This window comes from Stenella coeruleoalba (assembly GCF_951394435.1).
Source record: "Stenella coeruleoalba genome assembly, chromosome: 3".
Lineage (NCBI taxonomy): Eukaryota > Metazoa > Chordata > Mammalia > Artiodactyla > Delphinidae > Stenella > Stenella coeruleoalba.
Genome location: NC_137148.1, coordinates 138,317,747 through 138,332,725, shown reverse-complemented (window position 1 = coordinate 138,332,725; position 14,979 = coordinate 138,317,747). Strand labels below are relative to the sequence as shown.

Genomic DNA, 14,979 nt, shown 5'->3' with positions numbered 1-14,979 from the left:
AAATAATACAGAGAGTAATCAAGGAATCCAAGAACGACCGTATAGCTATGCATGAGAACAATGTAATGTGACATAATCCCAAGTCTCTGATTCGTTAAAATCATGATGCATGCATTGTTTTTAAAATTCCATGTCTTTCATTTTGTATGATTCCAAGTGAAATTTTACAAAATTTTAATTTTGAAGTTAGAAAATATACTATAGAGACATATCCCAGTTACTATATATTTATGCTTCTTTATAGTACTGTTTGACAACATCAGTTTCAAAGACTATATACGCTCTCCCAATGTGAGGCAAAACATGAGACCACTTTTCAAATGTTGCTTCTTTTTCCTTTACTAAATTGTGATTTGTCCTAAAACGCATGGACAATGAAATCCAAATCATGTGTTTTAGTTGAATTACTTGGCTTCATGTCTGTGTTTCTCTACTTACTTAGATGATTTAGATCTGATTCGAAAATAAGGCGCTTTAGAAGCTTCATGGGGAGAAGACTGACTTAGCTGGGTGAATTTTCACTACCTAGTCCACTTCTTCCTTCCCCCTCTCAAGCTTCACTCCACACCCTTCTAAGCTGCTGAGATAGAAAACCCTTCACTGGGTACTCGTCAAGGGAGTAAAGACTCCTCTAACCCTGCAGTGTTTCCTAAGTGGGGTTATGAATACATCCTAATACTGCCCTTCGGTGGACTGATGGACTGTCACTTGTCTAATTCAGTATCCTGGTTAAGGCAACATTAGTGACCCAGACACTAATTAGGGAATTAGGCTCCCATGGGAATATTGGTTCCCTGTCCAAGAGCAGTGATTAGCCATTATTCAGCAATTATCCCTGAAAAGTTAAAGGTAGGAATTTTCTTATTGAGCATAACTAGATTTTGGTTAGTTCCCTGAGATGATGCTTCTCTGTGTTGATTTATTTGGACTTAAGCTATTTAAAGTCATAGCATTTCATAAATTTGTTTGGTCTTTGTTCTAATTTAGAATATAACAGACGCAGGCGATGATTGAGGAATAAAGACATTTAACTTGAGATGATCCCTGTTAATATCTATCTTTTTCTTTCCTGTTTCTTTGATCACAATACCAGAGGCGAATTCAAGTTTCTTATTCTACATAGGAAACACAAAGAGAGAGACGTTTTCTTTTTAAATACTAATATTCAGGGGCACTTTTTCTCCCTATTTTCCAAGCCCTTGAGAATACTCTGCGTATTTTAAACATGTTTTTAAATGAAACTTTATGAATTATAGTATTTTAGATAAATCTAGACAATTTTAGTAACTCCTTTTTTACTCCTTATCATGTAAGTGAATGAGAATCTACACTTTGGCATTAATGATCTGACTCTTTTTAAAGGTGAACTTTAATTTTGCCTCAAGTGAACAGATAATTATCTCAATTTAATTCTCCACTTCCCTTCAGGTCAGAATCTAAACTTCTACAGCCTATTTATCTATCAATTTCTATTTTAAGGTAATAGCTTCTGAGCATCTTTCATCTTTGCCAGCAAATCCAAAGCTTTTCTGTCACTAGATTATGGATTCAAACTTGGGAACAGGCCATTTAAAAGCAAGGCAGTTTCACAGTGACAGCCTGATGCCTGTCATATCTACGGCTCTATCACTTTTTGTATTTTTAAAAACTCTCTGGCTGAGAACCCTATAAAATCAAATCTCTTGAAAGTGCCACATCAGTGATTTCCCCAAGCCCAAAAGGATTAAAGTCAAAGGTGGTTATTTCAGCCACTTCAAATTTATTCTATTGACTTATTCTAACATATGATATTTAAAGTCATAGCATTTTATAAATTAGTTTGGTTCCCTGTTTTTGTCCTAATTTAGAACACACAGAGGCTGTGACTGAGTAGAGAAGACATATAAGTTGAATAACACCCATTAATGTTCAGTTTTTATTTTTTGTAAGATTCTTATGTCTAGTTTTAGGAAGACAGCAACATTAGTGAATAATGAACTTCAGTTATTATTTTTTTAGTTGTGATGTTAACCATTTGAAAGCTTTAAAATTCAGATTTGTTGGAGTGGTTAGGCTCTTATTTCATACATGAAGCTATCTCCTCTTAAAAACTTAAAGAGTCTGTGATAGAGACATCTTCCCCTCCAGTGAATGCCTGAAATAATAACTATTTTCTGTTTACCAGGAAGGAGGACCTACTATGTGCAGACACTGGGCTGTATGGTTTGCAAATATTTAAACCTCCTAAACGTTTTGTCAGGATGCTGAAAAAACTAAAACTACTTTGTTCCTCTTCCAAGTTTCTTACTCTACTTAAATATAGTTGAATAGAGTATATATTCCCCACCAGGTTAAGTTGAAGGCATAATTAGTGTTAATATTCTCTTCCTTACATTCCTTTCTCTAGTTTCTTTTTTATTTGTCAACAAATATTTTAATCATTTTTATGCAAAGAGCACTATGTAAGGTAATGTGGAGATACAGACCGATGGAGTCTCACAGACTGATTCTAAATTAAATGGATTAAATGAGAACAAGATTATTTTGTCTCTTACTACAACTCAGAGAGACAGAGAGAGAGATGTATTGAGACAATGCAATAGATCTTCCTTTATCACTCCTCATTGAATCTGAGGCATAATTCCACAGGGCTGGTTTTGACCACAGGCAGGCAGGAGAGTTTGTTGGCTACAACTTCATTTAGGAAAAGTGTTTTCTGAAATTAGATCTGTACCTCACCTAACACACAACAATAAATTTAAGATCTACTGAAGATTCAGATTTAAGCATGAATATAAATACTACTTAAGGAAAAAATATAATAGAACATCTTCATAACCTTAGTGTGGAAAAGGCTTTGTCAATTACACCATAAAACAAACATAAAGGAGAAAAAAATTACAGGTTTACCATGTAAAACTTAGAACTTCTGTATTATAGGTATTTTTCCTTTAAATCATTTTAGAAGGCAAAATACCACATTTGAATAAAATATTTCCCAAATAAATAAGAAATCAAAGGCTAATATCACTTATACATAAGTAATGCTCTTAATTATTGAGAAAGAGACCCACATTTTTAGCTAGGCTGAAAAAAATGAATCGACAATTCATAGATACTAAATACAAGAAAAGATTCTCAACTTCAGTAGTGATCAGTGAAATGCAAAGTAAAATCATAGTATTTCATTCTTAGCCTATCATATCAGGGAAAAAAATAAACTGGTAATTTCTAGTACTGACAAAACATGGACAGAGAACAGAGCTACACACTCTTGGTAGGGGTGTACACTGACGTAAGCTGGAAGGTAACCTGGAAGCACATAATATATTTTACTTCTAGATATTTGGAATAAACACTGCAAAAAAAAAGTTTATTAAATATTGCCTTTCGATTGGCACCAAGTTGTTTTCAAGATTTGCTCCGTGCCCAAAAGTATGAGCAGAATACCCAGTCCTTGGGCAGAATCCCAATCCCTGACCTTATGCACCTAGAGCATTGTGGGAGAGGAAAGGCTTTCAAATTCAATCAGCTGCTAACGTCTACGCATGTCACTCCCAAGTGTTTCTGCATCTGTCACTCACTAACCATTCCCAGTCATGGCTTAGGCTCTCAGCTCTTCTGGAATTACATTCAACGTTTTTCTGGCAACTAGGTCCTTGGAGGTCAAGAGAGGGCAAAATAGCTAAACTGTAATCCTTGCCATGAGGGAGTCCTCAGGCTAAGAAAGACATATGAATATACTGTCACTACTCCAAGGCACAAGGACTCTAATAAAACACACAGATGCTAATTTATCTTACATACCCTGATTAGATGAAGTTTCTGCCAAGCACATTTTTGAAAGTTCTGCTTAAATGTCAATCTTCCCAAACCTTTAGAGATCCATGCTTCTCTTCACAGAAAGTCCAAACGCCTTAGTGTGGCATGCAAGGCTGTCTGTAATTTGAGTTTAATCTAGGTTTCTCTCCCTCTCATTATTCCCTTCATGTTCTCTAAGCCCTAGACAAAGTAAATATTTTCATTTCATGCTTCTATGATTTTCCTGTCTTTATTCTTCCTGGCATCATATCTCTCCCAGATTCCCAACTTATCTCTTCAATCCTTTTCCTCATTCCAACCTTCCAGCTGCCCCCAACACCAGCACACCCTGCACACATATACCCCGTACTGTGACTAGACCTGTGCTAAGTGGTAGCCATCTTAAGTAAAATTGAAAACTAAAAAAAATTTTAAATTCTATTTCCTCAGTTGATCAAGCCACACTTCAAGTGCTTAACAGCTATTTATATATTTATATATAAAATTATAAAAGTTACTAAATTATAGAAAGCTCAGTTGGACAGTGCTGGTCTAAGCTAATCCTTCTAGAATGCATTTATGCTCATGCCATTCCCTTCAAGTTTTTCAGAATAAAATCCATTCTACTCAACACGTGATTCTAGTCCATTTTGCCCTGGTCCACAATGAACCATCCCAGCTGTGTCTCACACCATTTATAATCTCTCCACTTTATGCCCACCCAACCTGATTTACCTTCTGCTGTCCCAAGGGGTCCTGTTCATTCTTTTGTCCTCATTTGCCTATGTTGCCTCCAATTTCTGAAATACTTTCCACACCTCCAATCATGTCATATACAAATACCTCCAAACCCTTCCACTATTGTCCACTGATATCAGGACACATTAAAAGTCTTTAACTTGTCCTGTAAGACTTCGTGTCGTCTTTTCCCTGACTATTCTCCAGCTTCATCTTAAATAGTATTTCTTTACACTCCAGCTGGGGTTCTTGCAGTTCCTTAAATGCTCTCTGCTACCTCTCACGTTAGGGTCTTTTCACATGCTGATTCCCTCAGCTCAAAGTCTAATATCCCCATCTCTACTTAACTCCATTCTTTCTTCAGATGCCAATTAATGTATCCCATCATCAGAGAAGCCATTATTCGATCAGATGTTCTCAGTAAGATCTCATAGCACCACATGACTCTCATAGAGCTGATCTTAATTGGAAGTATATGATTGGTATGAATATTGAATTACATTTTAGACTATAATTAACCCATGGGCTCCATGACAGAAGTAGCTATAGCTATCTAGCTCACTATTTCATTCTCAGCATCTAGTACAGTGCCTGGTACACAGAAGGAATTCAACAATTATTTGTTAAATGAATAAATGCTGTAGCTCAGATGGCCATGAAAAAGAATTCCGGATGAACTATACACCCAAAGCATTTAAGACCAAGGCAGAGATCAACATGGGCTTTTAAAATATTAAACGTTACTTTAGAAATTATTGCTTCTGGAAATATTTTTTACTGGATACCTTGCTGAACTTAATCCCCAAAGATGTGGATATAAGGACACAGTGAGCTGTTAATAGTCTTAGCTGCTTGCCAAGAAGAAAAAAAAGAAGAAAAATCAGCTGCATCAGAGTGGCTACACCATTCTGGCTTATTAAAGAATCGATTGGTGATTTGAGCGTCTCAGCTAGATGCAATTAGGGAAGGAAGAGGACAAAGGGCTGAAAAAGCCATCACAGTCTTCCACATTAAGTCTAATACGTGTGCTTTCATTTCAAAACTTCACCATTATTATTTCATCTGTTGTTTGTTCAAGCTCATATGGTAATGAAAAAAGAACAAAATAGCAATTGGGGAGAATACAATGAAAAATAAAAAGTGTAATTTATAATTATTTTCCAGGCTAAATCTATCTTTTCAAAACTCCCTGTGACTGTCTGCACTGAGGAAAGGGAGCACAGATTTGTCTTGAAGAACAGGAGCTGCTTCAAGTTAGAAGCCAAGGTGGAGTCCAGAATTCCTGCAAGGGTGACTTGTTGGGGTTTAGCTGTTAGAAAAGGGGGAGTGAGGGAAGCAGGCAAGGGCAGCAGAAAAAAGCTAAGCATGGATTTGCTTCAGCCTGAGGAGGAGAGCTTCCAGGAGGTTCTGGAACAAACTGCGCCAGAGTTAGTCCCACCCACCCTGAGGCCAGAGCAGCAGTCATTTGTACTCCACAGGCTAAGGTGGGGTGGTCTTAATCTCCTAGTTCATATGGCTCTAGGCTGGTCAAAGGCAGTTCTCCAGAGAAGCGGACAGTCATGAGCTGCTAGCAGCCAACCCTTGCAGCACCCGAGCAATGGGCGCACCAGCTCAGAAAAGGTAATGGGAAGGAGGGGATATCAAAGTGTCCACTGCAAGGACTGTGGTGTCAGGCTGGGTTCTAAAGGTCTAGTCCTGTCACTCACTGGTTGTATGATTTTAGGCAAGTGCCTTAACTCTCTTCCTTATCTGTAAAGTAGGGATGATAAGAGAATATACCTCATAGGGTTATCATGACCATAAAAAGAGTTAAGATATATGACGTGCCTGGTAAATTCCTGGCACACAGTAAAAGGCCTATTAATGTCAGTTATGATTACAAAGTAGTGTAATCTGTGGAATATAATTAACACCATTCTGGCACATACAAGCATAGAAGTGCTACTAAACATTCAAAAGAGAAAGTTAGAAAGGGTCTTAGCGTTTATACAATCAAGTCTATCCTCTTCAAGGTTCAACAATTGAGACCCATTGAAAAAGAGAGGTGTTTTATCCAAGGACACAGAATGGCAGACCCAAGACTCCCGCCTCCCAAACCAGTACTCTTTTTGTAGTAAACAGCCTGCCCATTTTGAGCCAGTGGTAAGGATCATGGAGAAAAAGCAAAAAAGCAGAGAGTTGAGCAATTACTGAATGGGGTTAATATAGAAAGCTGGTATGGATGACTGGGGGCCCCAATCATAACAAGAAAAATTCCTCTCATTTGTTCTTAAACCTTATATAATAGACCTGTTACTTTTAGGAGGATTGAAATTCATTTGTCTAGAATGCCAGCCTAACAACCATTCTAGAATTTTCCTCTTGGAGAACAGCTCTAGATGAAAGGAAATTCAGTATTGGCAAAGCCTCCAGATAGTGGTTTTCTCTAGGTTCAAACAGGACCTAGGTATTTGCTAAGATCTCAGTTCTCTGCACTCTTTTCTAGAACACTCTTTTTTTTTTTTTTTTTTTTTTTTTTGCTGTACGTGGGCCTCTCACTGCTGTGGCCTCTCCCACTGCGGAGCACAGGCTCCAGACACGCAGGCCCAGCGGCCACGGCTCATGGACCCAGCCACTCCGCGGCATGTGGGATCCTCCTGGACCGGGGCACGAACCCGTGTCCCCTGCATCGGCAGGAGGACTCTCAACCACTGTGCCACCAGGGAAGCCCCAGAACGCTCTTTGTATTAGTGTAATAGCTTCTCTTCCTTACCCTCTGAAAAAGCCACCACTAATTCTTAGCTCAACGAGGCTTTTGTAATTTTGAGCCCATCATCAAATTCCCACACTGTAGCAAATGAATCCACCTTGGGATTTATATAAATAAAACCACTCTGGCTCAGAAATCTAAAGGTGAAGATACAAATGAATGCATTTGCTACTTTGATCCATTCAAAAGAAACGCAACGTCCCAGTGTATTTAAACTTAACTCTTACAAACATCTGACTAGATACTAAAACGTGTTTTACATAAGGGCAGAGTAGTTCACTGTAGTGGAAAATATACAGGATCCAGTCTGAGAACTCAAGTATTAGTGATGTCATTAACAAGGTGCAGGGATTTGGGTAAATTGTTCAAATTCTCCCAGTAAAATAGGGATAATCACACCTATCACTAGGGCTGTGGTGAAAAACCATATTTTCTAATGGTAGGGAACGTGTTTTGTCACCTTTCAGAGACAGTGTATAGATGAGTGGTACATGCAGCTTCCTGTTCAGTGATTTTTGTTGTTGTTGTTGTTAGCGTCTGTTAAAAGGCTACCTGCAACTGTCAGGAACAATAGTTAAGAAGTCAGCCTTGTTCTTGTTTATATGAACATATCATTTTAATATAGTTCACAAATTTATGTCACAAAAATTGCATATTTTTTTCTGTTCAACTTGGACTCTGAAGTACAGACTAATTACATAGCAACATGGCTTGGTATTGAAAGGTAACAAAATATCCTTTTATGTGTGGTTACTCCTTATGTAGCATATTACAGTGATACCACCAGATCTCACAATGTTTCTCTTTGAGAAGTCTCATTTCAGGTAAAATTTTAAAATGTGAATTCATATTCCACTTAGTTCTCCTGGCTTCAAGTTGCTGACTGGAAATATTTTTAATAGCTCAGAAAAGAGATACCAATAAGAAACACACACCATACTAGAGTAATATCTGTCTGTCAACTTTGATAAGAAAATTAGACTGGCTTAATGGAGGTATCAGTGAAAATCTGAGAAATCCTGAGAAAGATAGCAGTCATTTACTTCCAGTCAACCTGAGGTACATGCTAGCTGGGGAAGGACTTTATGCTCCTTGTAATTAGAAATTTCAATTGATTTGTCACAGTTACCATCCCAGGGCTACAGAAAAGTGACCAATATGTTATATTTTGCCATTCTGGCATAGAAATGATGAGACTGTACTCCTTAGGAGACGAGTAGAAATCCCAGGCATCATCTTTGGAAAGAAGCAAGACTTCCCAGTAGGAAAAGGCATGGTTCATAGTTCAGCCCCCGGAAAATGAAGTCTTTAGGCATAAGCGGCCACAGGTTTTCATCATCTCTCATTTTTTCCTGACCTATTAAATAGGAATTCCCACCCTTTCAGAAGTACCGGATAGAAAACATTGCCCGCTGACTTCTTCCCAATTTATTCATTCTGTGTTATCTGATTGATGAAATTGGCACAGTTAGCCAATTTCCTTTCTTGTGTTTCCTTACTAGATGGATCTGACAGTCACTTGTGTCTGTTCTCCATTTGGTTAGCTCTCCTGAGTCAAACCATGGACTCATTTTTAGAGGTTAATCTAGAGCTTTATCTCACTTAGTCCCTGCTACAGGGACTCAGTGGGAGCCAGCCAGTTAAGCAAGTATGTTGGTCTTGCACACCCAACTCTCCTTTGAGTTGGTTAATACCAAAGATTAGATTTGGATGAGCTACAGTAAGAATCCCAACTCTGACTACAAATTTATCCTCTAAACCAATGCTACCAGCAATGAAGATGATATTTGAACTCTGTTGAATTTATGAATGCATCTCACAAATGGTTTCAAAGTCAGGAGACAAAGAGAAATATTATTAGTAATTGTACCTCAAAACCCAGAAAACTCTTCTGGAGAAATAAGCATATTAGCAAAAATACTTTATTTTCTCATTTTTTTTTCACTCTTTCAATGGGCCTGGCATAACTTTGCCTTTGAAGGCAGACGTGCTTAGTCTAACCCAGGCACTGACATTTGCTTAAAGAAAAGACACCACAGAGGTTGAGAAACCTAATGTTACCAGAACACCAAGCTTTCTAAAGTGACTTTGAAAGCAGCTGGAAAAAGAACATCTGAATTCAGGCAACTGCAGGCAATCATTGCAAAAGGTCAGATCACAAAATGTTCCCAAAGATGTCAAATCACTCCTAGGGATACTCTGCACAATTGTAGGCTTAAAAACTTGATCTCACTTGCTCTTTGCTCTATGCCCAAGCACTCCATTTTAAAGGTTTGTTTTTTGTTTGTTTGTCTTGTTTCATTTTGTTTTCCTTCCTGCTGGAATTCTTTCACCCAGGAAGTTGTGCATTTTGTGATATTCAAGGTAGTTTTTAAGATGTCTGTCAAAAGTCATTACTACCGTAGAATATATCAACTACATCATAAAATATATCTACTACATCATAAATTGTATCTACTACATAGAGTTGGTTCTAGAAAAGCACTGCGACTCACAATCAGTGCGTGGTTTCTAATTCCTGTCTGGCTATGATCTTGTTGTGTGATCTTGGGTAAACCTCTTTCTCCTCTTTTGTCTTCTTTACAAAATATGACTAATTTAATTAGATAACAGACCTTGTGGAAATCCTATACCAAATGTTAAGTATTATTTTAATATTGAAAAATTATTATTAGTGATGTTATTTAAATCTGCATATTTGAAATATATGTCCAGATTTCACCAATGGGAGTTTTAAAATCTATTAAAAAAAAAAAGAAGGAATGAGACATTTAACCAAAAAAAAGAAAAAAACACTAGCTATTTCTTAGTTGGACACTCATTTGCTCCATAACCTTGAGCAGATTATTTAATGTCTGTTGTCTCGGTTTTCTCACATGGAAAAATGCAGATGATAGTCACCCTTACATCACAGAGTTGTGATGAGGATTAAGTAGAATGATTCCTGTAGAGTGTTTATAACATAGACTGAGACATAGTAGGTGCTTAATATGTGTTCCTGAATGTTATGACCATTTTTTTCCTTTTTAAATGTCTTTACATAAGTCAGACATATGTATGACCTTGAGAATTTAGTTGTATATAGAGCTTTTCATATTGATTTATATTTACAATAAATATTTCTGTTTTTCTCCACCTGTCAGAAAATCAAAAGCTTAATCTCATTTTTTCCTCCTCTGGTTTTAAACCTAAAGATTCTATAGCTCTACACCTGACAGGACCTCACCTTTTGCTCTGTAACGGCCACTTGGGGTAAAAGAAAAGAGAGCAGAATAATCCATTCTCTTCCTTCCCCTGAGAAGACTCCATTACAGACAAAAGCATGAGAAGGCCACAGTGCAGCCGTGAGAGCAGAAGCCTCCCTATTTGTGGGCAGCAGGCCTTGTGCTTGAGGTGTGAGTCTTTGCAGACTCAAGAGTCCACCTCAGAGCTGGTGAGACGACATCTGTCCTGCCTCTGCTTCACTGGTAGCACAATCGCTTCCTTCTATCCACCAAAACACCCCTGTAGTGGACTTGCTTGTGTAATCAATGAAAACAATATGAAAACTTGAAAAATGTAGTCAACCACATCCACTTTCAGATTACATTTGGGATTCAGACCTCAGGGCTGTCTTGGTTTTCAATTTATATGTCCAAGAATAAATTCTAGCATCATTGTGTTTGCCACATAGAGTGTTGTGTCTCTTCCATTATGTACAGGACAGTCTAGACCAGGGGGTTGATGCCCAGCATTCTCTGCCCACAGGGAAGATGAGGATTTTGTTTCTGAGCAACATGGGCCTCTATGAGCAGCTGTTCTGCGAGGACGATCGTGTGAGTTGTAGTATGCAGCATTTGCTATCTGACTTCTGCTATGGCAGGAGTGATGTAGGAGATTATCAAAAGCCTTCCAAATCCATGTGTTGTTTTTTTTTTTTTTTTGAGTTGGCACTTGCTTTATTTTCGCAGATGGTATTCTGTGTCTAATCAGCGTCAAGAACAATGGTGTAATGCTCTGCTCACCAAAACTGGAAGTGTCTTTGGCCTCATTACATAGGGAGTTTTTAATGCTTTCATTGCTGAATTAGAATTTGGATTTGATCCTACAGTGTCAGAGCTAAAAGAGAGTTTAGAGATCAGGCCAGTTTCTTCATTTTCCAAAAGAGAAAGTGGGGCTCTGGGGAGTACAGGGGCTTCCCAAAGGTCAGGGTTCTCACCATGGAACTTGCACGAGGAGCCACGTCCCTCAATTTACCCTGAGAACCTTTTCGTTTTCATTAATACTGTCATTTAAATAACTATGAGTTGTAAAACTGAACTGTAGTTTTATGCATTAAAGATTTAATTTGATTTTCTCTCTTCTTTCCCTTGCTTGAGTTTCTGAATAAACTTTAGAGTTAACCAATGCTTACTGTGGAGTAACTGCTTTTATGATTTGCAAAGAAACAGAATAAAATAATAATCCTTAACTTTAGACAGTTATGTTATTTGCTAAGCACTATTGTTCTCTCAGCATTAAGGAAACAACTTCTCAAGCAGCTGATCAGGAGAGATTTCCCAAGGAGGATTTGGTGTCGGCATTAATGAAATTGTAGCCCACTTGGAATCTGGTGTTTAAATAGTGAGAAAATGGAAGTCCCTTTCTTCCTCTCTACAGCCTTCTCTGTAGGGAGGAAAAATCTCACTGACTCTTTTCAAGCAGTTTCTATAGGATGTGCACTTTGTAGAATTTATTAATGTATAGCTCCTTCACCCCCCCAAAATTCTGTAACAACATACTGATTTTTGTGGCATGGAAGTAGTAATGGGAAACATTTGTAAACTGGTTTGCAAGTATAGGACGTTACAGAATTGAAAATAGCTGCTTTAAGTTAAACGTTAGTATCTTTAACCTTTGCAAAGGTAGGGAAGATACTCTTGGTGATGTTTTAAGACCAAACATTAAAAAGAGAAGATCCCTTCTCTGCAAAAAGAGAAGGTCTCTCTCTTTTCTTCTTTGCCCTGCATCAGCTTTTTTTTTTTTTAACATCTTTATTGGAGTATAATTGCTTTACAATGTTGTGTTAGTTTCTGCTGTATAACATAGTGAATCAGCTATATGCATACGTATATCCCCATATCTCCTCCCTCTTGCATCTCCCTCCCACCCTCCCTATCCCACCCCTCTAGGTGGTCACAAAGTACCGAGCTGATCTCCCTGTGCTAGGCGGCTGCTTCCCACTAGCTATCTATTTTACATTTGGTAGTGTATATATGTCAATGCTACCCTCTCACTTCATCCCAGCTTACCCTTCTCCCTCCCTGTGTCCTCAAGTCCATTCTCTACGTCTGTGTCTTTATTCCTGTCCTGCCCCTAGGTTCATCAGAACCTTTTTTTTTTTTTTTTTTTAGATTCTATATATGTGTTAGCCTACGGTAATTGTTTTTCTCTTTCTGACTTACTTCACTCTGTATGACAGACTCTAGGTCCATCCACCTCACTACAAATAACTCACTTTCGTTTTTTTTATGGCTAATATTCCACTTTATATATGCGCCACATCTTCTTTATCCATTCATCTGTCGATGGATACTTATGTTGCTTCCATGTCCTGGCTATTGTAAATAGAGCTGCAATGAACATTATGGTACATGATTCTTTTTGAATTATGGTTTTCTCAGGGCATATGCCCAGTAGTGGGATTGCTGGGTCGTATGGTAATTCTATTTTCAGGTTTAAGGAATCTCCATACTGTTCTCCATAGTGGCTGTGTCAATTTACATTCCCACCAACAGTGCAAGAGGGTTCTCTTTTCTCCACACCCTCTCAAGCATTTATTGTTTGTAGTTTTTTTTTTGTTTTTTTAGTTTTTTTCGGTACGCGGGCCTCTCACTGTTGTGGAGCACAGGCTCCGGACGCTCAGGCTCAGCGGCCATGACTCACGGGCCCAGCCACTCCGCGGCATGTGGGATCTTCCCAGACCGGGGCACGAACCCGTGTCCCCTGCATCGGCAGACGGACTCTCAACCACTGCGCCACCAGGGAAGCCCTGTTTGTAGATTTTTTGATGATGGCCATTCTGACCAGTGTGAGGTGATACCTTATTGTAGTTTTGATCTGCATTTCTCTAATGATCAGTGATGTTGAGCATCCTTTCTTGTGTTTGTTGGCAATCCGTATATCTTCTTTGGAGAAATGACTATTTAGGTCTTCTGCCCATTTTTGGATTGGGTTGTTTTTTTGATATTGAGCTGCATGAGCTGCTTGTATATTTGGGGGATTAATCCTTTGTCGGTTGCTTCATTTGCAAATATTTTCTCCCACTCTGAGAGTTTTCTTTGCATCTTGTTTATGGTTTCCTTTGCTATTCAAAAAGCATTTAAGTTTCATTAGGTCCCGTGTTTTTGTTTTTGTTTTATTTCCATTTCTCTAGGAGGTGGCTCAAAAAGGATCTTGCTGTGATTTATGTCATGGAGTGTTCTGCCCATGTTTTCCTCTAAGAGTTTTATACATGTGTCAGCTTTAATGGACAATTCATAATCTATGCGAATGTCAAAGTCACCAAGCTTATGTGTAGTTCATCTTTTGTAGATACCAAAAAAATTGTGGTAACCTAAACATTCCCCATATTTCCTCATAGTTCTCTTATATTGTCTAGCCGTTGTTCTTATTAAGAAAAGACACTGGGCTTCCCTGGTGGTGCAGTGGTTATGAATCCGCCTGCCAGTGCAGGGGACACAGATTCGAGCCCTGGTCCAAGAAGATCCCACATGCCGTGGAGCAGCTAAGCCCGTGTGCCACCCATTACTGAGCCTGTGCTCTAGAGCCCGTGAGCCACAACTACTGAGGCCGTGTGTCACACTACTGAAGCCCATGCGCCTAGAGCCTGTGCTCTGAAACAAAGAGAAGCCACCGCAATGAGAAGCCCATGCACCACAACAAAGAGTAGCCCCCACTCATCACAACTAGAGAAAGCCCGCGCCCAGCAACGAAGACCCAATGCAGCCAAAAAATAAAGTAAGTAAATTTATAAAAACAAAGAAAAGACACTGATAAAGAATAGAATATAAATAGACCCCCTTTGTTCCTAGTTGTAAAATCATTCCTTTAAACCACTATCACTTTAAAGTAAGTAAAAAATGTATTAAAAGGAAAAGAGATAGCATATAGCTTAGACTATTTAGAATTAGAAGGAATCTCAAGCATCATCTAGTCCAGCTGAAACTTGGAGACTTAAAATTATACCTCCAGGGACACAAAGGATCAGATCTAAAATACAAAATTTCAGTAGCTTGATTCTCAATTTGAAATTTTCTCATGGTGACTTTCCATTAAAAGCATGACACCAATTTTGGGGTGCATGATACTGAAATGATAACACAATAAACCCATAGAAATATGCAATTTTAGACATCAACTTGTTCAGTTCTCTTATCTTAGAAATGAGGAACGTAAGAGAGGCCCCTCACTCCCCAACCTTCCTCCTAGAGAACTGGAAGCTCTCAGTTCATCCTCTGTCATAGGTTACCACACGTAATACTGCAGAAGATGGAGAGGAGAGGAGTGGAAGGAGGTTGGCTTTGGGGGAAATTGATTATCTGCCAGCTGAGAGCTGGGCTTGGAGCAAGAGTATTTTTCAAGTGCTGATGTTTCCTTCCTGTATGTTATGAGAAGGGAAGCCAGGGCAGTTTCTAGCATTGTTCCTTGAAGAGCTGTGACATGCTGTTATGTAAAACAAACCCTGAAAAGGG

At 38.6% G+C, this 14,979-nt stretch overlaps 1 protein-coding gene across 2 annotated transcripts in view; it reads right to left on the bottom strand.

Moving 5' to 3' along the window:
* The window catches only part of GABRG2 (gamma-aminobutyric acid type A receptor subunit gamma2), a 209,584-nt gene that overhangs the window by 10,336 nt on the left and 184,269 nt on the right, over nt 1-14,979 (bottom strand). The window lies entirely within an intron of this gene.